Genomic DNA, 21,518 nt, shown 5'->3' with positions numbered 1-21,518 from the left:
TCTTTCAGTTAAAGTTAGTTTCTGTTGGTGCCAGAAAGATAGTACAGCTGGTAGGGTGCTTGCCTTGCACATGGTCGATCTGGGTTCTATCCCTGGTAACCTGTATGGTCCCTTAAGCCCCTTTAACACCGCCAAGAGTGACCCCTAAACATCATTGCGTGTGTAGCCCAATAAGCACCCCCCAAAAAAGGTTTTGTCTTTGTTTTTCTTTCATTAAGAGCATAGAGCAAGGGATGTGGCTTAGTGGTAGATCAGTGTGCCTTGCATTTTGTAGGTTCAGTCTTCACACACACACACAAACACACACACACAAAAGCATGCCTGGGCTGGGCTCTCCCTTCTCCTAAGCATACCCTACCACAAGTCCAAGCCATACCCACTCACGGTGCAACCCAGTTTGCGTCCTCTCTTGCCTCTCTACTGCCCGTGTGACCTCCTGCTCTCCATCTTTTCATTCCTGCTGTGTGTTTGCTGATGAAGGCAGTGCAGTGCAGACACAGGGACAAAGAAAACCCAAAGCTCTGTCAGATAACTTTGGTTTGGCCTGGGAACCCCTAGTATCATTTAAGCAATAAACAGTCAGGATAATTATTATCCCCCTCCACCCCCACCCCGTTGCTAAGGGTCCCAGATAATGAGTGGGGTTGTCCTGGTCCCGTTGGTGCATCCGGTGGTGGTCAGGTTTGAACTCATGGTCTCAGACTTGCTGGGCAGGCATTCAAACTCACGGCCTATAAACAGTAAACAGCTAAGAAGGAGAAAGAACAAACTCCAAATGCTGCTTTTAGATATTAAGAATAAATTATAGGCTGGAGTGATAGATAGTACAGCAGGTAGAGGAAGGCACGTGCCTTGCATGTACATGGCTGCCCCGGATTCAATCCCCAGTGCCACGTGTGGCCTCCTGAGCCTTGCCAGAAGTGATCCTTCAAGTGCTGAACCAGGAATAAACGCCAAAGCACCACCAGGTGTGGCTCAAAAATCAAACCCAAAACCACTTTTTTTTTTAATGGAAAAGTTGCTGGGACCATGCCCAGCACTTGTCGCCAGTGTCAGGGACTGAACTCAGGCACTTGCACTTGTAAAGCAAGTGCTCTTTGCCACTGAGCAATAGCCCTGGGTCCCCGACTTCTACTTCTCTGTTCCCTTGAGCAAACTATTTAATGCATTGTTCTTCAGTTTCTAGGAATCTCACATTGGTCAGTCTCCGAGACTCACGGGGTCTGAAATTCTGTGCAGGTTACACAGTAGCAGCGATTGTTAACACGGGCCAGACGCACAAACCCTTGGGGCCGTCTCCTCCTTGTCAGCAGTCCTGCAAATCAGCAGTCCCAGCCAGCAGTCCCAGGAGGAAACAGTGCTGTCACGGGAAAGGTTGTTTCAGCATTTTTCATCCCATTTTCCAAAGTCCTTATCTATTGGGACTCTAGATAAGGACGCAAGAACCTTTCCATATGTGGCTGTAAGTCAGAGGTTGAGAATAGGAAATATTTAAGTCTTTCAGAGCTCGAAGCCAACAGAAACACAGGCTTAACAGCCTGACGGAGCTGAAATAAACCTTGTTTCCAAGTTTCCCAGAAAATGTGCTCATGACCAGGCAGGGCTCAGGCCGCCGGGTCTTTGTTTTTCCTTTCTTCGATCCACAGGAAACTTGGAGGTTGGGTCTTTGGATAATTAACCATTGTTAACTGTTTTCTATCTCTGCATACCTGCTTCTGCAAGGAGTGTCTGGACGGGGAAAATAGAGTTAGAGATTAATGAATCACTCTTTAAAATCAATGTTTTGCCAAAACCATAAATGTCAACACCATTGTAGACACATTACCTTAACTATAATTAAAAATTTTTTTTTTTAATTTGGGGGCCACACCCAGCAGTGCTCAGGGTTTACTTCTGACTGCTCAGGGATCATTCCTGGTGAGGGCCTCTTAGGGGACTATGGTGCTGGGGATTTGAACCTGTTTTGGTTCTGTGCAAGGCAAGTGCTTTACTCACTGTGCACGCTCTCTCTCTCTCTCTCTCTCTCTCTCTCTCTCTCTCTCTTTCTCTCTCTGTCTCTCTATTCTCTGTCTCTCTCTTTCCCTCTCTTTCTCTCTCTGTCTCTCTATTCTCTGTCTCTCTCTTTCCCTCTCTTTCTCTCTCTGTCTCTCTATTCTCTGTCTCTCTCTTTCCCTCTCTTTCTCTCTCTTCTCTCTCTTCTCTCTCACTCTCTCTCTCTCTCACTTTTTCTCTCTCTCGCCCAATTTTTTTAAATTGTGTTTTAGGAGCTGGGGAGAGAGTATAGGGTTTCAGTCCCTGGCACCAGCATGGACTCCCAGACCTTGCTGGGGGTAGTCCTGGAGGCCTGAGCACCACAGGGCAAACCCTGGTGGTCCCTGGAACTGCTCGGCCAGAGCAGCATCACATCTGCAGGTTCTGGCCCTGAACCCCCAGGCCTGTTGACTGACGCTCACAGGGAGCAGCCCCTGTCACCACTTTGGAGGTAACCCCTGGAACAAAGGACACTACATGTTCTCAGGGCCATCGATGGGACTCACATGGTCACACACATTGGCAGTCCTGAGTGCTGCCTCCACCCCTGAACATGACGGGGCACCTTCTGGCTCACTGTCTGATTGGGACACATTTTTCAGCCACTGCAGAGCATCTGCTTCGTTTTGGTCTTTAGCCGAGTTGTCCTTCCTAACCTGGCCTTCCTGTCCCGTGTCCCTGGCGGGTGCCCTCAGAACACCAAGAGAACAACTCTGACTCCAGCCCCAAGTAAGTCCCTATAGGAGTTAGCAGCGGGCTGAGTCCCATCAACATCGACATCACCAGAGTTTTCTCCTTCTCGTGGTCCCTGCTACTTAGCATTTACCCAGCGCCCTAGTACCTGCGGGTCTTTTTTCTATTGCTTTGACTGTCCAATGTCAGTACTTGCATCTTTCTTTATCCTTCTGTGGGTTATTCTTTCCTTAGTCACCATCCCTTATTCCCAGCACAGAAAGGAGGTGGACAGCATAAAGTGAGCCACACGGAGGACTGTTCCCTGGACGCTGCCGTCCTTACACATCTAAAGCCATACACATAAAATACAGGTTTTCAGCAGACACATCTGCCCAGGAGCAGATGAGAGATGAGCCTGGGTAAATGCAAGCCTGTGCTTCCTCCTGGTCTCAGCCCTCGGCACTGGACCCCTGAACGTCAGTAACCAGTTTGGAAGTGGAATCGCTCGTCTTCCTCACACCCAGCCAGGATCCTCCCCGGCCCCTCCCAGCTCAGGCACATGCCTTGGCAAGAATCTCCTTTCCTCACGAATCCCCGATGCCAGCAGATTCCAGGAGATCAAATCCTGGCTCTCCCCTCCCAAAGCTGTTCCTCGGTGAGGCCAAGGGTCTTTTTGCCAGTGATGGAACACCCCTCCCATTCTGAGCCTGCTCTTCCGACCTGTTTGCTCCTGTTGCCATGCCACCTCCTGGAACCTGCCTTCCGCTTGTTGCTAGGAAACACCAGATCCTCCCTGCCAGTATTTTGGTTTTGTTGTAGGTGTGAGTTTCACGAGCCCAGGGGTGGGGGCTGTGTACTTGTCTAAGCATAAATACATCGTGTTCCGGACTGGGGATGTTTGTCTCTTCTCCCTTTTGGATTGCCAATGGTAATGGCAACCATCGCTCAGGAATTTAGGGCCAAGTGGGGCTGGGGCCAGAAGTCAACTTTATTTATTTATTTATTTATTCATTCATTCATTCATTCACCACTTAGTATTTGTTAAGTGGCTGATTTATGCACAACCCTCTGCTGAAAAAAAAGGAAGAGAAAGCCGTAGAAAACACAGGATCTGGGGCCTAGAAAGATGTCCCAGAGGGTCAGACACTTGCCTTGTATGCAGCCAATCCGGGGTCGATCCCCAGCAGCCCATGTGGTTTCCCAGCCCTGCCAGGAGTGATCCCTGAGTGCAGAGTCAGGAGTCCACCCTGTGCACTGCCAGGTGTAGCCCCCAAACAACAACCAAAAAGAGAAAATGCAGAATCTGACTCGAGGTCTTCCTCACAGTATTTCTATAATTTCTACTGTAGCACCGTAGCACTGTCATCCCATTGTTCATCTATTTGCTCAAGTGGGCTCCAGCAATGTCTCCATTGTGAGACTTGTTACTGTTTTTGGCATATCAAATATGCCACAGGTAGCTTGCCAGGCTCTGCCATACGGGCGGGATACTCTCCGTAGCTTGCCGGGCTCTCGGAGAGGGGCGGAGGAATCGAACTCAGGTCGCAAGGCAAACGCCCTACCCGCTGTGCTATCACTCTGCCTATTAAGTTTGTTTTTAAAGTTGAACCCAGTACTTTTTTATGTGCAAGAGACTAGGTTGTTGTTTCATTGTCCAGGGGTCACAGACTTGATTGTGGTGTATTGGGATCATGCTTGGTGAGGAGGGGCAATGCCAGAGCCCAAACTCATGGCCTCCAGTACACCGGCAAGTAAGTGCTCTACCATTGAGCTACATCCCTGGACCTACAAAATTTTTCTACAATGCAGTTGCATGTGTACTTATTTCTTTTTTTGTTTACTTTGGTTTGGGGATCACGCCCACTGGGGTTCATGGCTTACTCTATGCTTTGCATTTTAGGGATCACTCCTGCTGGTGCTTGGGGAACCCTCTGCAGTGCCGAGGTGCTGGGGATTAAATAGGGGCTGGCCACAGGCAAGGCAACTGCCTTCACCTCTGTTCTGTCTCTGACCCTGGATGTTTGATTCCTTCAGTGATCAAGAGGTATTTTCTGTGTCTCATTGATGAGGCACTGAAGCTGGGAGACGTTCTGTGCTGGCTCTGGAAGTCACGGCAAGTGAGCAGATGCCCGTTTGCTTGCCTGAGCGTGCTTCTGGATGCTGAGCCCTGCGTGTCCTGCCTCCTTCCCCCACCTTCATCCCCTGCAGCCCTGCCCCTCGTTTGCTCTTTGGACCCTGATGTCTGCCTTGCCTTCTTACAGCTGCAGACCCTGAGCAGCTCCCAGTCTCGGCAGTCTCGTATTGATGTGTCCCCGTTCACACATTTCTGTGTGTTCAAAATTGGGATTCGTCTGGGCGCGGGCTCTTCTTGGGAGTCTGCGCCTGCTATCACCACGAGGAAACAACCACCCTGAGATCGAAGTCTCGGGTCCCTTCTGAGCACAACTGAGTGATAACTAGCTGTGTCATTTGGGAACACGAACCCACCCAACACTGCCCAGTGACACAGAGGCACAGGGGACAAGGGCAGAAAGAGAGCAGAGGATGGAGCATGTATGAAGGACATGTGTAAATTAACTCTGCAAGGACGAGATGACTAAGGGCTTTGTCAAGACTAGGAGGGTTGGGTTTTCTTTTTCTCTTTGTATAGTTTTATTTTTTTAATTGAATCACCATAAGATACAGTTACAAAGCTGATCATGGTCAGGTTTCAGTCATACAGTGTTCCAACACCCATCCCTCCACCAGTGTACATTTCCCACTACCAGTGTCCCCAGTTTCCCTCCCGCTACCTTCCCCCCAGCTGTCTCTATGACAAGCACTTTCCTTCTCTCTCTCTCTCTCTCTCTCTCTCTCTCTCTCTCTCTCTCTCTCTCTCTCTCTCTCTCTGTTTGTGTGTGTGTCTCTCTCTTTGTCTATCCATTTCTCTTTGTCTCTCTCTCTCTCTAACCCCCCCACTCCAACATTGGGACATTATGGTTTGATAGACAGGTACTAAGAGGTTATCGTGTTTGTTCCTTTACCTATTTTTAGCACACAGTTCTTATCCAGAGTGATCATCTCCAGCTCTCTTTGTCATGGTGATCCCTTCTTTATTCCAACTGCCTTCTCTCCTGGCACCTGAGGCAGGCTTCCAACCATGGACCAGTCCCCTGGCCCCTGTTTCTACTGTCTTTGGGTATTGATCTCATATTATGTTTTTTTTTTTTTAATAGCCCACACATGAGTCCAGTCATTCTAAAGACAAGGAGTTTTGAGCTCATTCTTAAAGCAGCAGGAGCAACTGAAAGTCACTGGAGCATAGAAGCCAGGGGATTAAGTTCTTCTTTGAGAACTGCTGCCCTGGTAGAAGTGAGGCAGCATTTTCCTCTCCCAGAGATAGGCCTTGGAGTCTGTTACCTTCAAAATCTTCACTTGGTTACTCACATTCTTGTGATACCAGTACAACAGGTGGTGAATTTGCAGCATGCTTGTCTCACGGTGCAACGCACAGAACACCTCACTGAAGGAGAATTGGGAGGCCACCTGGGACTCCCACAGGGAGAAGAGAAGACCCACATCATGTCTCCTTTCTCATTGCTTCAAACACCCACCCATCCTCTCTTGGATGTTTCTCTGTGATGAGGCATGGGAAGCATTCTCACTGAGTCAGCAAATGTTATCGCTTTTCCTAGCACTTTGCCATAGCAGACGGCCAATGATGGCCTCTTTGCTTTGCTTCTCTAATACGCATGGAAACATTGACTGACATTGCATTTCTGTCCCATGTGCCGGCCAGCAAGATGCCACAGGAGGCAGCTGCTGGGAGGGCCGGAGCAGAGGCTGAGGGGGGGGCGCATGCTGGCTTTTGTCTGAGACTAAGTGGCAGAGTTAGAGTTTGACCTAGAGTTTGGAGCACAAATGACACTCGCTTCTTTCTCTAAGGCCCAACTGCAGTGTTATTTGCTCTCCGCACTCCAGGCCAAGGCTCTGTCACTCACTCACAGACCAAAGCCAGCATGTGTCCAAGGAAGCACCTGCTTCCCTAACTTCAGATGTGCCACCATCACCAGAGGGACGCAAAAGCATCCGAAGATGGGGAGTTGAACAGGAAGCCCCTGTGAGGAGCAGAGGGCCTCTATGGCCACAGAGAAATCAGCTCATCAGGCAAATGAGAGCTCAGGCAGAATGTTCCCAAGTCTTCTATGAAGACCACACTTCTTCTTCCACACACCAAATAATCTTACTCATTTAATACCAAAAAAAAAAATCAAGATGATGCTTCTGATAATCAATACTTTCCCACATCCTCCTTCGGCAGACTCCCAGCCCCCATGGTTCCCTGACTCAGCTCACACCAATAGTCAGGAACGGACAGTTAAAGTTATCTCCTACCTTCTCTCCCGCCCATCTGGGTCCTGTGGATATCCAGGCTGTAGTTTCCCTAGGAGAATCATTGTTTCCAGCCATTGTTAGTTCCTCAATAAAGGTTTGAATGAAAGGAAGTGACATTTGACCCTCATTTGAAGGGTAACTAATGATTGGGTAAGCCTTAGAAAGTAGACAAACTTCTGATGAAGTTGGATTTTGTGTTTTCCTTTCTCATAAGTTATACTATCAGCCAATTTCTCCAAATTCCCAGCCAAAATTATTATAGGAGTTCCATCCTCCTAGATTTTCATCTCTGGGATGATACATTCACAGCATAATTATTTGTTTGAATAATTGTGCTTTCCCTTGGGGTTCTAAGAGGCTAAAGGAATCCATAGTTTAGCAATTGTATTGTTCATCTTAAAAGGTAAATTGATTGGGAAGTATTTTTAAAATAGGTTGGAGACAATAATTATTTGGAACATCACTGTCACTGTCATCCCATTGCTCATTGATTTGCTTGAGCGGACACCAGTAACATCTCCATTTTGAGACTTGTTACTGTTTTTGGCATATTGAACATGCCATGGGTAGCTTGCAAGGCTCTGCTGTGTGGGCGAGATACTCTTGGTAGCTTGCCGGGCTCTCCCGGGGGGGGGAGGAATTGGACCCGGGATGGTCGCGTATAAGGCAAATGCTATCGCTCCAGCCCTATTTGGAACATAGAGAAGATAATTACTTATTGCAATTTTTTAATAAAATTCTTTCATCTTAGGTATAACAACCTTGAGGATAAAGAGAGGGTAAATAAAATGTGCCCTTTGGATGGGGGCTTTAGAGTGAGTCCTGCAACTACACATCAACTTTCTTTGTGTATTAGAGGAAGGAAAGGAACATTCCATTTCGATGAGTTCTAAGGAGGGTTTCACTTTAATTGATTTTCCCAGGAAGGATAAGGAAAATGAAGGTGTCAATAAATGAGCAAGATAAGGAAAATGAAGGTGTCAATAAAGCACATGGGCAAGGCTAATTCAAGCAAACCCATTTTATGCAAGGACCCACTGACCTTGCATATAATGGAGACCCACTGACTGGGGGAGGACCAATCTCATTTCCTAAAATGGGATCTACGAGCTTCCCAGGTGAAGGGGAAGCCCGTTTAAGCCTGGTTGAGTTTCTGTGGTGAGTGAGCAACCTGGTTGGAAATCCCTCTACAAAAACATTCTTGCAAAGAAGTATCAAAATTCTTTCCTCAACATCTTAGCCACGATCACACTGTTGCTCATCACAGGCATATCTAATTGCTCTAAATATGTGCTTATTTCTTGGGTATTTAGTGTCTGAACACAGTAGTCCTCTAGATCTTATCTGCAAGGATACATTCTGAGATCCTTAGTGAATGGCCGAAACTATGAAGATGGGGGAACAATGTTTTTCATCAGGCTTCAGTGCTATACAATTGTGATGGAATTTTTGCTTGACAGTTCTCTGAGTTTGTTTCTCAGCTCTCTTCATCTAGGAGACTACTTTTTTGTTTTAAAAAATGCATAACTTGGGGGGCCTGAGTGATAACACAGCAGGTAGGGCGTTTGCTTTGCATATGGCTGACCTGGGTTCAATCCCCAGCATCCCATATGGTCCCCCAAGCACTGCCAGGAGTAATTTCTGAATTCCTGACTGCAGAGCCAGGAGTAACCCATGAGCAACGATGGGTGTGACCCAAAAAGCAAAAAAAAAAAAAAAAAAAGCATAACTTGGGGCTGGAGTGATAGCGATAGCAGAGTGAGTAGGGCGTTTGCCTTGTGCGCGACCGACCCGGGTCCAATTCCCAGCATCCCATATGGTCCCCTGAGCACCGCCAGGGGCAGTTCCTGAGTGCAGAGCCAGGAGTGACCCCTGTTCATTGCTGGGTGTGACAAAAAAAAATCGGGAAAAAAAGTGCATAACTTGATGCCAACTAAGGACCAGCATTCAATGGTTGTGACTGATGTTGAGTTTTGGCTGAGGTCACAATAGTGTTTCACTATGGTTCTTAAATTTTAGAGAACACCAGAATCACTAGGGTCTCTTACTCAAACAGATTTCTGGGCCCTATTACTAAAGAATTTCTGATTCAACAAGTCTGGAGTGAAGATTAAGTGGTTGTATTTATGTTAAATTCTTTGATGAGGATGATGTTGTTTGTCTGAGCACCATCTTTTGAGAACCATTGTCCTGAAGGACTAAGAAATAACCCGGGAATAAATTTATTCATTTCAAGTGAAGTATGTAATAGAAAAGTGTTTAGAATTTGGGGTGGATACTTTTTAGAAAATTTTTCTAAGAGGGGGTATTCAAAGTATTTCATGTGGGATCATCAATATATCATAGATTGGAAATGGAACTTTGAAGTTGGGACAGATAGATAGAGAATTGTCTCAGTCATATGAAAAGTGACTTTTTTTTTGTAACAAATCTAGAGATCAGTTACAACATAAATCTAGAGGGCAGTTTTAGGGACTGATGATAGTGGTTTGGTGATCCCCTCAAAGACCAGGTTTTGGGAGTTTTGATTGTTTTTTGTGTTACAGCTGGTGGTGCCCAAGGCTTACTCCTGGCTCTGTGTACCAGAGATGGTTCCTGATGGGCTTAAAGGAACACATGGGTTGCTGGGGATTAGATATGGTTCGGCTGCGTGCAAGACAAGTGCCTAACCAATGGCATGGTCTGTCTCTCTGGCCTGGAGATGAGTTTTTTCTTCTCTGCCATTCGCTATGTGTGATGTAACGGTTTGTTCCTAGACTGCCTGGTGACAGAATGGCAGCAGAAGTATAATTTATTTCATCTAGATTTGCTATTCTATATCCTAGATGTCTAGCAGTAGTAATTGTTGGGGAAATCAAAATTGAAGATTCAGAGGTTCTGATTAAAGGTATTGATGAAGGTAAGAACACAGCAGTCTGGTGGGAATGCCGACTAGTTCAGCCCTTTTGGAAAACAATATGGACGATTCTCAAAAAACTAGAGGTTGAGCTCCCATTTGGCCCAGCAATACCACTGCTGGAAATATATCCCAGAGGAGCAAAAAAGTATAGTCGAAATGACATCTGTACTTATATGTTCATCGCAGCACTGTTTACAATAGCCAGAATCTGGAAAAAACCCGAGTGCCCTAGAACAGATGACTGGTTGAAGAAACTTTGGTACATCTATACAATGGAATACTATGCAGCTGTAAGAAAAAATGAGGTCATGAAGTTTGCATATAAGTGGATCAGCATGGAAAGTATCATGCTAAGTGAAATGAGTCAGAAAGAGAGAGACAGACATAGAAAGATTACACTCATCTGTGGAATATAGACTAATACACTAGGAGACTAACACCCAAGAATAGTAGAAATAAGTACCAGGAGGTTGACTCCATGGCTTGGAGGCTGGTTTCTCATTCTGGGCAACTCAGAGAAGGGAACACCAAGTAAAATGTGGTCGGAGGTCATTCGGGGGAAGGGTGATGCGTGCCGAGTGTAGACTAGAGACTGAACACAACGGCCACTCAATACCTTTATTGCAAACCACAATACCTAATCAGAGAGAGAGAACAAAAGGGAATAATACACTGCCATAGTGGCAGTGTGGGGTGGGGGGAGACAGGACTGGGGAGGGTGGGAGGGATACTGGGTTTACTGGTGGTGGAGAATGGGCACTGGTGAAGGGATGGGTTCTCAAACTTTGTATGGGGGAAACATGAGCACAAAAATGTATAAATCTGTAACTGTACCCTCACGGTGATTCACTAATTAAAAATAAATAAATTATATATATATATACATATATATGTATATATATATATAAGAACACAGCAGTCACCGAGAGGCAGGTTAGCGGTGCTTGTCATCATTGTGGCATATCAGGATTGCTTCTCTGAGACAGTTCTTACCTCCACGTGTGCTGCAATTGCGTCTTTCCATCAGCCCTCAAAGAGCTAGATATTTTCAAGGGATAATGGAGAATCTCCCAGTTTCAGGAATTCTGTTGTCAGACCAGTATGGAAAAGAAAGTGACCAATATTACCTCATGCTCTGAAACCCTGAACTGGCAGCTTGAAGCAAGAGTCACCCCTAACCTCTGTGTCAGCAGCTTGTCACAGAGAGGGGGGTTTCGGAGGTAGGGGGCAATGAGTTTATTTTTATAACCCAAGTCTTCATTGTCTGCTGCCTCCTGGAAACCTGGAAAGCTCTTGCTACATTTCCTACCTGTGGTGTCAGGGAACCCTCTCAGGCTGCAGTCTCGCTTCGTTTTGCTCTCTTGGCAACTGTCTTGCATTTCTAGAAGGCAACTCTAACTTGGCTCTCTCTGCTGGGTTAGGGATATTCTGGTTTGGTTTTGTTCCAGATATGTAACATTCTCTCTCTCTCTCTCTCTTATTCTCTCTCTCACTCTCTGTGTATGTGTGTATTTGGGGGGCCAGACCTGGTGATGCTCAAGGGTTACTCCTGGCTCTCTACTCAGGAATTATTCCTGGCAGTGCTTGGAGGATCATATGGGATGCTAGTGGTCAAATGTGAATCAGCATGTGCAAAGCAAATGCCCTACCCACTGTGCTATTGCTCTGGTCCCTGAATGTTTCTTGACAGTTAATGCGGATTTATATTGCACCAGTTTTGCAAAGTCTCTTGTCAACTAGAGATAGAGTATTTGGCAAAGAACATTCTAATTTTTACTCTGTCAGGTTCTGGGCAGACTTCGATTTCTCCTTCCTTCTCAAATAGATTGATTTTGTTGTCTTTATAAACTCGTTTGCTTTTGACTTCTACTGAAGAACTTGGTTCCATATAATTCTGTTGCATAATTCTAGTCGTTAGTGTATTGAATTGTTTTCTTCTGACACTTCCACAGAATCATTTCTTCCTTCCCATCATTTTTGATTGGTATTATACCCTTCTGCCTTTCCTCTGTGTGTGTGTGAGCCCTTCTGCCTTTCCTCTGAGTTTAGATCTTATTGTACACAATTCAAAACTTCCTCATTTTTTTTGAGCAGTATAAGGAATCAAACCCAGCACCTCACATGTGTGAAGCTTATATTCTCCTGCTGATGCACACCCCCAGCCTACAGCTTCCTTTTAGAATAACTCCACATCTAAGTTAGAGACCAAACATTTTCAACCCCATCCTGTGCTATTAAACACTGTTGACTGATCAAATTCATTTTAACTACTACTATGGGGGAGGGGAGTCCGTCTGAATGGAGACTCCTTGGGAGAACAGGGTCACATACTAAATTTTAAATGTGTTCCTGTGTTGCAATTAAATTTTTAAAGGGAGTATTAAATGTTGATGTCAGATATTGAACCAAGGGTCTCACACTTGCAAGGTGAATGTGCTATTGCTGAGCTAAGGCTTTGCCCCCTTGATGCACATTTTATTTTGTTTTACTTGTTTATTTTGTGGTTTGGGGCCACACTCAACTGTGCCCAGGGCTTACTCCTGGCTCTGCACTCAGGGATCACACTTGGTGGGGCTCAGGGGACCATATGTGGTGCTGGGGGTGGAATTCAGGTCAGCTGAGTGCAAGACAAACAACCTACTCACTGTACTACCTCTCCGGCCCCCCTTGATGCCACATTTTACATAGATTTTGCCAAGACCCATGTTGATAGGCCAGACCAATTTTCCATTTACTACCAGTTTGATACTTCCAACCTAAACAATGAAAAATATTGTCCTGTGAGGAAGAAAACCTTGCAGAAGTGAGAGATTTTGCTACCAGAAACCAGGTTCCCCATGGAAGTGATAATTAATACAGCTGGATTTGTGCACTGTTTAGAGTAGTCTGGGCACGTGTGGGTGTATTCTTTTCATCAGATAAACAACAGACAGTTGACAGTTTTTGCTTGTCTCCTGTGCCAGAATCTGCCTTATCACAGGTTCGATTTGATTATTGGAAGGGAAGTAGAATATCGGTTTTGGTCATCCTCCCTCTTTGTTTCCAAGAGATGAAATTGTTTGGACTAATCAGATCATTTGTACCACCTTCATTTACTCATAAAGGAGCCACAGTCCTGGTGTTCTGAACATCGGGGTTCTTCAGCCTGTGGCCCTGCATTTCAGGGGCGCCTGGAGCAGAGGGGTCCTTAATTGACTCTTGTTCTAGAGGCACTGCCTATACCCTGAGTTCATGGGGATAAATGATTCCACAAGAAAAGCACTCATAGAAAAAGCAGAAGTGTGCTCTCTCTCTCTCTCTCTCTCTCTCTCTCTCTCTCTCTCTCTCTCTCTCTCTCTCTCTCACACACACACACACACACACACACACTCTCACTTTCTCTCTCCCTCCCACACATGCACTCAGGGTGGGTGTAGTACCAGGGATCAAACTCAGGGCCTCACACATTCTAGGCATGTGTGAGTCACTTTACCACTTGAGTCACATTTATAGCCCCTTTGATGTTTACTCCAGTCTCTATGTCTTAATTTCACCTCCCTCTCCCACTTTTTAAAAAAATTTTTTTGGCTTTTGGGTCACACTTCACAGTGCTCAGGGCTTACTCCTGTTGGTACTTAGGAATCATTCTTGGTGGTACCAGAGACAATATGCAGTGCCAGGATCCAACCTGGTCTGCCATGTGCAAGGCAAATGCCTTCTACTGTACTATCTCTCCAACAACTCTTGCCATTTTTTTTCTAGTAACTTCTTTAAAATGCTATAGCTTAATTTTCTCTACCAATTTACTCAGGTTTGTTCATCAAGGACATTCATACCTGTCAACATCAGTACTGACATAAATTCAGCTCACCCTTTTTAACTCTGGTTTTCAGTATTTTCAGATAGTTGTGCAATAATACTAAAACATTTTCAACTTCCCTTGAAGAAAACTCATAGCAATCAGACCCATTTTCTCTCAGTTCTAGACAATTTTTGATCCACTTTAGATCCAGTATACTCTGTTTGGGGAGGGTGGAAGGAGGTGTGATTAGGATGCCTGTGCCATTACTCCGAAAGGCTGGACCCAAGTGAACAGTCTACCTGGATTTCTCTGTGGGTTAAATCTTTCCTGAGGAAGTAACTGCTAGACTCGTGATTCCTTTTCTCATTGTCGTTCCCAAACTTGCTTCTGTTATCATGATAGAGTGTATGGCTCTGCAGAAAACGGCCTGATTCATTTGTGCCTTACAAAGAGAATGTCGAGGAACTAGCTTTTCTCTTTGAGGGGAACATGCAAAGAGCCATTTCTTAATCCTCCATGACCTGAATAACTAGGCATTGTTCTAACTGCAGCACATCTGAATTGACTTACATTTGAGTAAAATGAAAACCCAAGGGGCAGTGAAGTGTACGGCAGACCTGGATTTGGACAGTTTGATCTTGCTAACCCTAGAGGTACATAAGCTTCCCTTGATAAGTTTTCTGCTCAGAATTCCTCTATCATGCACTCAGTGAGCTGCACAGTTGTGGTACTGTGCATTTCTTTGCATGCAGACTGGTAGAATTCTCCATCCAGAAAGGGAAAATAAAGTAGTCAAGCAGCAGGTAATTCTTACTTGAAATGTACTTGAATTTCTGTAAAGCAAATTAGTTGCTATGTCATTCATGAGAAAGAGCTATTTGTCAACATTTTTCCTTCTCTATGTGGTAAACTTCTATAGATGGAAGAAGTCATTGCTTCATCTCCTCCTCCTCCTCCTCCTCCTCCTCCTCCTCCTCCTCTTCTCCTCCTCCTCCACCTGATTCGTGGTTCTACTCTGAAGAATCACTCCTGGCAGTATTCAGGGGACCAGATGAGGTGCTGGGAACTGAACCCAGGTCAGCCATGAGCAAAGCAAGCATGCAGCCCACAGTACTACTTCTCTGGCCCTGCCTACCTTTTGCTGATTTATTTTAACATTCAATTTTACACCTTATTTTAACACTCAATTAAAATAAGCGAAGGACTGAGACCGGATGGTAGGCCCTTTCTGTGTGATGATACAGCCCTGAGCTAAGGGTCCAGGGAGAATGAGCACCTGGAATGTCAGTGCTCTGTTCATTGGTTTATTTACTGCTGTGGTTTTCTAAGTTTCTTTTGGAAACCTATTTTAAAGTTTTCTTTTTATTCATTTATTTATTTATTTATTGAATCGCCATGAGATACAGTTTCAAAGGTTTTGTGACTGAGTTTCAGTCATACAATGATCAAACCCCCATCCCTCTACCAGTGCTCATTTTCCACCACCAATGTCTCCCACCACCCCCATTTCATCCCACCTCCCGCCTCTGTGGGGGGTACCTTCCTTCTTACTCTCTCTTTACTTTGGGCATTACAGTTTGATTATGGTTGGCAATACAGTGACTGAGAGGCCATCATGTCTGGTTCTTAGTCTACTTTCAGCACACATCTTCCATCCCATGCAATCCCTCCAGCCATCATTGACTTAGTGGTCCCTTCTTCATCCCCACGGCCTTCTCCCCCAGCTCATGAGGCAGAAGCTGGAAGTGGTATATGTTAACCACTTTTACCTTCTTTACAAGAACCAATCAGCTGCAAGTAACAGGAGTTAAATAAAACTGAGCTTCAGGTATTTTTGAGTGTAGGAGGAAAGGATATCAACGTGTTTGAAATCCATTTCTTTTCAACATAAGATGGACAGGAGGTGTTTCACATAGGCAGTAGACATAGAGTTTTCACATTAGAGAAAAGAAAAAATATGACAGTTTCTGAAAAACAGCCACTTAGTCCTAATTTTTTATGTCTGTTCTAAAAAATTTTATGAGAAGTACTTTACATAGGCAGTGATGTGGGAGTGAAGGAAAAGAAACATATAAAATCCAGACCCTGATAATGTAAAAGCCCTTGCAGAATTAAATGTATTTAATATATATTTCAGGATGAGTTGGAGTTCAAAGAATGCATTGCCAATGTTTAAGATAACAATGACATTTGTAGATATGAAAATACTTGCTTGCTGATAATATTGTAGATTGACATTTGTCCCAGATGCCAAAGTTGTGATGAACGTTTGACTTTTTTGACATCTCTTCCACATAGGAGGCTGTTTTCTCTAGTTATTAGAGTCCTGGATTTTGTTACTGGGATTCCTGACTCAGTGTCACGTTGTTTGTGTGTTTGTTTTGGAAACCTATTTTGATAGTTAAAATATTATAGTTAAAATTTTTTCAATACCTTTGAAAAAATATGTCTCAGGGGCCAGAGAGAGTACAACAGGTAGGACACTTACTGTGCGTGCAGCCAACCTAGGTACCCCATATGATCCCCAGGACTAATCCCTCACCACAAAGCCAAGAGTATTCCCTGAGCACCAGCATGTATGGTCCCAAACCGAAGAGAGAAAGAGACTGAGAGAGAGAGAGTGAAAATTTTTTAATGTACTACAAATAAATTTTGGTAGTTTATTTTCTGTTATATTAGTGTTCCATAGTGATTCAATGAGCAGTTTCAATCTTTTTACAGGTGCAGCCTATTGAAAAATATCTTGTGAAATGCTAAGGCAGGAAAAAACACCATTATTTATAACCCTGTGTATATTTGTTTTTAAAGCTAGTCTTATAAAATGGAATTGCTATAAAAATATGAAAAACTGGACAGTAACCTAAACTGCTGGTCATAGAACATCTTGAACTTTAAAAAATTTTTTTTTAATTGAATCACCATGAGATACAGTTACAAAGCTTTCATGTTTGAGTTTCAGTCATACAATGATCGAACACCCATCCCTCCACCAATGCACATCTTCCACCGTCAATGTCCCAGTATCCCCCCCGATCCCAACCCTCCCCTTGCTTCTATGGAAGACAATTTCCCCCATACGCTCTCTCTACTTTGGGGCATTATGGTTTGCAATACAGATACTTAGAGGCTATCACATTTGGTCCTTTATCTACTTTCAGCACACATCTCCCATCCTGAATGATCCCTCCAACTATCATTGACCTAGTGATCCCTTCTCTATTCCAGCTGCCTTCTCCTCCAGCTCATGTAGAGGCTTCCAACTATGAAGTAATATTCCTCGCCCTTGTCTCTGCTGTCCTTGGGTGTAAGTCTCATATTATGTTATTTTTATATTCCACAAGTGAGTGCAATCATTCTATGTCTGTTCCTCTGACTCATTTCACTTAGCATGATATTCTCCATGATCAATAAGCAAATTTCATGGCTTCATCTTTCCTAACAGCTGTGTAGTATTCCACTGTGTACATGCACCAAAATTTCTTTAACCAGTTGTCTGTTCTCAGGCACTTGGGTTGTTTCCAGATTCTGGCTATTGTGGAAAGTGCTGCAGTGAATATACAGGTGTAGATGTCATTTCTACTGTACTTTTTTGCACCTCCAGGATATATTCCCAGATGTGGTACTGTGGAGTCCTATGGAAACTCAATTTCTAATTTTTTAAGGAATGCCCATATTGTTTTCAAAAAAAGGCTGAACCAGTCAACATTTCCATGAACAATGACTTTCTCCCCACATCTGCACCAGCATTGGTTGTTCTTGTTCTTTTCATTGTATTCCAGTCTCTGTGGTGTGAGATGATACCTCATTGTTGTTTTGATTTGCATCTCCCTGATCTCCCTGATGACTAGAGAGATAGCACAGCTGGTAGGGCGTTTGACTTGCACGTGGCCAACCTGGTTCTATTCCTCCGTCTCTCTCGGAGAGCCCAGCAAGCTACTGAGAGTATCCAGCCCGCAAGGCAGAGCCTGGCAAGGTACGGTGGCGTATTCATATACCAAAACAGTAACAAGTCTCCCAATGGAGACGTTACTGGTGCCTGCTCAAGCAAATCGATGAACAACGGGATGACAGTGCTATATTGCTAATTATTAGCGTAGCATCTTGAACTTTAAAGCAGTGCTTGACTCAGATCCTCTTCCTGTGAACTCTGCTGCTTCTTCTCTCCAATACTGGCTCACTTGTGGCTGCAGCACGGGATCATTGGTGCTTCCAAGCACTGCTTTTACATCCCTGTAGTTGCTGTCTCGGGTTTTATCGCCTGCGCTTCCTTAAATGTTAAGTGGTGAAGACTGTTTCTTTAGGCCCACCGGAAATGTGTGTGGACCAGCAGCAGTTACAGGGCAGCAGCTCAGAAACATTGAGCTAAACACTGTGGTCATCACTCGATGCTGTTTTGTATGACTTGATGTTGCAAATACGTATATGTCAAGTTGCACTTCGTTGTTGAATCCATGAACTAAGCGATTAGAGGGGTGTTAATTTAGGAAGACGTTAACTCTACGTCTGTGTTTTTCTTTGCCCTTCCTTGATGTTTCATCGTGACAGATTGTCTCTGTAGATGTGAAGTTGTCCTCACACAGTAAATGCTGCAGAAGCAAGGGCCACTTTCTACTCTCTACCTCTTCCCTGCATTATTTCTGCATTAACTGCGTTTAGGCATCACTCTTTTTAAATTACTTCCAGGTTTTGAGAAAGTGGGATTAAGGAAAAAACTCTTAATTGTTTGTTTGTGAGCCACACCCAGTGGTGCCCAGGGCTCACTTACTCCTGGCTTTGTGCTCAGGAATCACTCTTGGGGGTGCTTGGGGGACCATGTGCCGCTCAGGATCAAACTCAGGCCCGTTGAACCATGTACAAGACAGCTGCATTTACCCCTGCACTCTCTCGGCAGCCCCCCAGGACAAAACTCTTAATTTAGTAAGTTCGGAGTCAAGTGAGGAGAAGCGAGGCATCGCAAGGGAAATGTTAGAAGCAGGAGTTCTTGCCATAATCTCATGAACTCTTCCAAGCTATTTTTCCCTTGTTGACTCAGAAGAACAAATATACTAAAGAAGGTGTAACGACCTCAGTTTTCTCTCTATCCCTCTCTCGCGCTCTCTCTCCTCTCTCTTCCTTTCCCTCCCTCACTCCCTCTCTCTGTCTCTGTCTCTCTGTCTCTCTCTCTCTCTCTCTCTCTCTCTCTCTCTCTCCCTTTCTCAGGGGGAGGGCCATGTCTTCCTTTCTCTGTGCTCAGGAATCACCCCTAGTGGGGCTTAAAGATATATGGCGCACTGGGGATCACACCCAGGTCAGCTGGGAACGAATGTCTGAGAAAATTTTGTGGCTAAGTTTATCTATTTTGAAATTTATTGATGAGTCTCTGGAACAAGACCGGTGGGTGAGCTTACATGGAGGCAGTGGTGGTTCGTGGACGTGACTATCAGAGCTTTGGGAAGTGGGGAGGGGGGTTGGGGGAGGTCATGCACCCCAACTCTGAGGCCTGGAGTTTTCAGCCACAAGGACCCTTGTGCCTTAAGTTTTCAGCAGATTAGGTTTCCTATAGTGCTCATTCCTGAGCTTTTGGTATCCTGCTTGACGAAAGACAGCAACTTTGGTCTGTGGGAGCACCCACAAGGACTTTGTTTGGGCGGGAGCTGGCCCACCCCCCCTTGGAAATTGCCAGGAACAGGTGTGTAAGAAATTTCTGCCTAGGTATGCTTTTTTCGCTAGTTGATTTTCGCCAGTTGATCACTTTTGACCAAAAGTTTTTTAAAAATGGGTTGGAGCAGGGCAGTTGCTCAAAGGGATCATGTGAACTTCCCTACTGGAGGCCCCCAGCACAACCCCCAGCACTCAGTCATCTCCCAAGCACCAGTCCTGCTGGGAAGGGCCCACCTTAAAAGCCATGTTGTATGTAGAAGACTCACTTTCTGTAGGCCATGAAATGACAGCATAGATATGAACATTAGAATATGCCAATTAGAAATTACTCATTCCTTCAAAACTTAAAATAATAATGTTGATAATTGGCTATTTGATGTTCCGAGCTCGAGATTCTGAGAAAATGGAGTTGGCCCATCACTGCTCTTGCAGAGGCCAGAGCGGTGCATGTGGGAGGCCAGCCCGGCCAGTCCATTGCTGCTGCTGGTTTCACACCAACCTGCACATGCCTGTCCTTTGCTGTCACAGAGCGAAAGTACCTCATGAAGCTGTTTTGAAACTTAGCTACGATAATGCATGTGAAAACACTATAGATGTGTACAGCTGAGGACGTGTCTGTTGCCCTGTTTCATTTAAAATAGAAGGTGGGAAATGGTTTCTCCTGAAGCCAGTTAGATAACCCAGTAGGAGACTCTATGTACAAGTGAAATAGTGCACTTCAGTGTTGAATGCAGTTCCCAGGAGGAGATTTGAGATTATAATCTGAGAGGCCCTGTTCCTAGAAATGATATTGCTGACATTTATGCCATTAGGTGGTGGCATTGGAAACGTCACAGCTTCCTTTGACATCAGCTTTTGAGGTGCTCACTTGTGTGCACTTCAGAATCTCAGGATTGGAGCTATAGTACAGCAGATAGGGCATTTACCTTGCATGTGTCTTACCCGGGTTCAGTCCCTGGCATCCCATATGGTACCTTGAGCACTGCCAGGAGTAATTCCTGAGCACAGTTTCAGGAGTAAGCTCCGAGTATAATTGGGATGTCCATCCCCACCCCCTCCCTGCAAGAAAAAAGCAAGAACTCAGAACCCTGTTGCATTGGGATGTACAAAGGTCACTCTTTTATAGTTGGCTTGCATTGTCTTTTTTAGCAGTCACCCACTATTCCCATTTATTATTGTTCTCCTCTCCTTTTTAGTATTGGTTCTTTAGAAGTAAGTGAGAGAAACAGCTCTGTGGACTGAGCTCATGCAGGAGGCCCGGGTTCAATTCCTGGTACCGATTGGTCCCCTACCCACCTCTGGGAGTAACTCAAGCACAGAGCCGGGAGTAGGGGCTGAATACGCCCAGGTTTGGCACTAAAACAATAAAAACGAGTGAATTAAGTGTTCCAATTTGTCCCATTTTCCCATCTGTTGAGCTTGTTAGCACTCTTCAGAGCCTCTCAATTTGGATCATAAGCTCTGTAGTTCCCCTGTCTCAAAGCCTAAAGGAAAATGAAATGAGGAATCAACACATTAGTGGAATTGTGAAGATCTGTGATAACTGAAGTCAGCCACTGAACTGGCAGAGTGTGGATTCAGTCCGGTCTGGAATGAACTTGTGGATTTAGTCCGTCGTCTCTGATTATTGGTTCACATGCAACCCGTTTCCTAACGCCCGCCCATGAAGACCACAGCACTCGGCCCATCGTGCAGAACAGTGGCGCTGGCACTTCAGAAGTTTCCACCCCCTGCGACTTGTTGAAGGCTCAGCAAACTGAAGTTTCCACTCAGTGGGAACATGTGCTTCAAAATGCTCTTAACCCTGTTTTTTGGCCAGCCTATGCCTGTGGCAGCCAGCCAAGGCAGCTGTAAAATGTGTCCGTTGGCCACGCCACACTTGGGCAGTGCTCAAGGCTGACTCAGAATGAGGGAGATGCCATTCGCGCAGAGCCGTCCAGACTTAATTTGGCCTACCACTGCCTTTTCAGAACAACGAGCACTCCGAACTCCCGGAAATCAACCTTTAAATAAACAGAAAGCACCCCCCAACCCCCCCACCACCACTTGCACCCAAAGCTACTGCCAGCTCACTAGACCTCCCAGCCCCCGGAGGAGATCCAAACTGGGACTGGATCA

At 45.1% G+C, this 21,518-nt stretch overlaps 1 protein-coding gene across 3 annotated transcripts in view; it reads left to right on the top strand.

The window, feature by feature from the left end:
* Positions 1-21,518, top strand: part of KANK1 (KN motif and ankyrin repeat domains 1) — a 229,613-nt gene that overhangs the window by 116,838 nt on the left and 91,257 nt on the right. For 2 of the 3 annotated variants that reach the window (XM_055118415.1, XM_055118410.1), the window contains exon 4: positions 16,986-17,064. The exons of the other annotated variant lie outside the window; for it this stretch is intronic. The gene's annotated coding sequence lies outside the window, so the exon portion shown is untranslated. The remainder of the gene's footprint in view (positions 1-16,985; positions 17,065-21,518) is intronic. 3 annotated transcript variants of the gene reach the window in all.

The sequence above is a fragment of the Sorex araneus genome, chromosome 1 (genome assembly GCF_027595985.1).
Source record: "Sorex araneus isolate mSorAra2 chromosome 1, mSorAra2.pri, whole genome shotgun sequence".
Classification (NCBI taxonomy): domain Eukaryota; kingdom Metazoa; phylum Chordata; class Mammalia; order Eulipotyphla; family Soricidae; genus Sorex; species Sorex araneus.
Note: the sequence above shows the minus strand (reverse complement) of the source record. Positions and strands in the feature narration are given on the sequence as shown.